Here is a 2,785-nt window from a genome sequence, read left to right on the forward strand (position 1 = left end):
CTTTTCACATTTAGACTGCGGGTTGATTACTAAAAAGTCAAGGGACTTTTTTGCAAAATAACCACGACGAACGAAAATTGCTGGCAGAGACGTTGTTTGCTTTAATAATAGGTATAGATTATTAATCTGTTCTCTTGCATGGTTGTACGTCTACATGGTCATCAAGCGTTGCTTCTTGTGCCGGATGAAGAGGCGGCAAGCAGGCGTAGAGGTCCCACATCCGTACGGGGTCAGCTATTCACGTGCTCGCGGCGCAACGACAGCATGGGTAATGCTTGGTCCTCTGGCTAGCACCACTGATCACTTCGACCATCTGGAACCAACATCGGCTTCGTCAACAGCTGTTCACCAATGGCTGCCCGCTCGGGAGTGACATGGGTTCTCTGACTCGACCACGAATCAAGATAAGTCTTATTTATAATTAAATATTTTACGGCTTTTGTATACCTACATATGCCTCGGCTCCTCCATGTCTCCGTGACTTTCGCTGACCGCCTCGGCTTCTCTATGTCTCCGTGACTTTCGCCGACCACCTTGGTCACACCCCGACTGCTTATACAGGTTGGTCCGTCCACTAGACGGGCGGTCGGGAGCTACACCCCATGAGTGCCCAGCTTATGCTGGTTCCATCTGCTTTGCAGCTTGTCCGTCCCTCTTAACGGTTGCTAAAGTACTCGGGTAGCACACGCCTTAATCCGTGAAACCTTGACTCATCATGCGCATCTCCTATATGTGAGCATCGGGTCAGCCCTAGCACTATAGCCTGAGGTAAGCTATCCTCTCCGTGAGCAGTGGTCAACAGGACTAGGTGCTTAAATGTAACAGGCTAATTACCTGGGAAAATTACCTAGTCTACAAGAGCAGGATGCACAAGAGTTTACTTCTACTACAGTAAAATTAAATTTCTGAGTTGTTCAATTATTAAATAATCTACACTATGCTACATAATATTTGTATTGTCCTTTTACAGCTTAAAAACTACTCGGCGTGCCTCCCGTCGTCCGGCCGACCTCTTTGGCTCGAGGCGGGAGGCGACTCGACGTGCTTCCGCGACTCGTCCAGCTCCCAGCCTCGGGGGTTGGGCACCGCAGACGACTCGGCGTGCTTTCCGTCGCCTAGCCGACCTTTCTAGCTCAGGGCAGGAGGCAACTTGGCGTGCTTCTGTGGCTTGGCTGGCTCCTAGGCTCGAGGGCTGGGCGCCACAGACGACTCAGCGTGCCTCCCGTCGCCCGGCTGACCTCTTTGGCTCGGGGTGGGAGGTGAATCGGCGTACTTCCGTGATGCGTCTGACTCCTAGGCTCGGGGGCTGGGCGTCATAGATGACTCGGCATGCTTTCCGTCACCCGGCCGACTTCTCTAGCTTGGGGCGGGAGGCGACTTGGCGTGCTTCTATGGCTCTACCGGCTCCCAAGCTTGGGTGCCGGGCGCCGCAGGCGACTCGGCGTGCCTCCCGTCACCCAGCCGACCTTTTTGGCTCGGGGCGGGAGGTGACTTGGCGTGCTTCTATGGCTCGGCATGCTCCCAGGCTTGGGGGCTGGGCGCCATAGAGGACTCGACGTGCCTCCCGGCACCCAGCCAACCTCCTTGGCTCGGGGCAGGAGGTGACTCGATGTACTTCTGCAGCTCGTCCGGCTCCCATGCAACTCGGCGTGCCTCCATGGCTCCGCCATTCCTCGTCCTTGGGGGCTAGGCGCCTATTTTAGGTTGGTGTGCCTCCGTGGCTCCGCCAGTCCTCATCCTCGGGGGCTGGGTGCCTACTTGTGGTCGGCATGCCTCCATGGCTCTATCTTTCCTTGTGTTCTGTCCTTCACTTTGACTTGTTGGATGCCCGACATCCATCAACTCGGCACTTGACTTTGCTCTGCACATATGGCTCCCTGTTCACTCGGATTTTCTTCTTCTTTTTTGAGCATTGCGTAGCCTCTCCGTCACCATGACGCCATCGCAGCTTGAGCCGGGTACATTCCAAGCTTCGCTGTGATGACCTCAAGTTCCTAGTCACCTACACATTCCTCAACTTCCTCAAGCTCAAGGGGCTTGAGGGATATGGGTACCCCATGGGTCCCTATAGACCAGGATATTGCCTGGACCTGACAAGTGGGCCCACTCAACTAGGACGTGCGAGTCAAGGACATGAAGATACTTAGAGTACATGTCAAGGTAACCAGACAGTTCAAATCAGCTCGGATATTGTGGGACACGTATTGTAGTCCGACTCATGTTACCTTCCATGTAACTACCGAGTAGATTAGATTCAAACCGACTTGTAACCCTAGGTCATCAGCCTATATAAGGCGGCCAAGGGAGCCTCCCGAGGGCAACCCAACGCACCGAATCTCTCAAAGCAATACAAGCCACCAAGCATACACGATGTAGGATATTACTCTCTGGAGGCTCGAACCTGTCTAAAACCCCCGTGTCACTTGTGTTCTCGCGATCACCTTCGAGTTCTTGGTTTCACAATCGCCTCCACCTACAAATCAACCACTTGGGTAACCCCTTGGTGGACTGCTGGGCTTATAAATCCGACAACTTGCCTTGTCCTGTGGTCACCGTATGAATCGGTGGTTACTTATAAACTTTCAGAGCCGGATCTGAGCCAATCATGAGCCGAGCCGATCCTCACCGACTGATTCGATGGTGACCTTGTGTACACACCGTATGAATCAGTGCACATAGTGCACGCTGTCTTGGTTCTGCTACTATCCATGGTCACTGAGTAGTAATTCGGGGACTTCTCCGGTCATCATCATATTAATCGGTGGAATGCATCAATGCTCATTTC

This window comes from Setaria italica, chromosome IX, assembly GCF_000263155.2.
Source record: "Setaria italica strain Yugu1 chromosome IX, Setaria_italica_v2.0, whole genome shotgun sequence".
In the NCBI taxonomy this organism is placed as follows: domain Eukaryota; kingdom Viridiplantae; phylum Streptophyta; class Magnoliopsida; order Poales; family Poaceae; genus Setaria; species Setaria italica.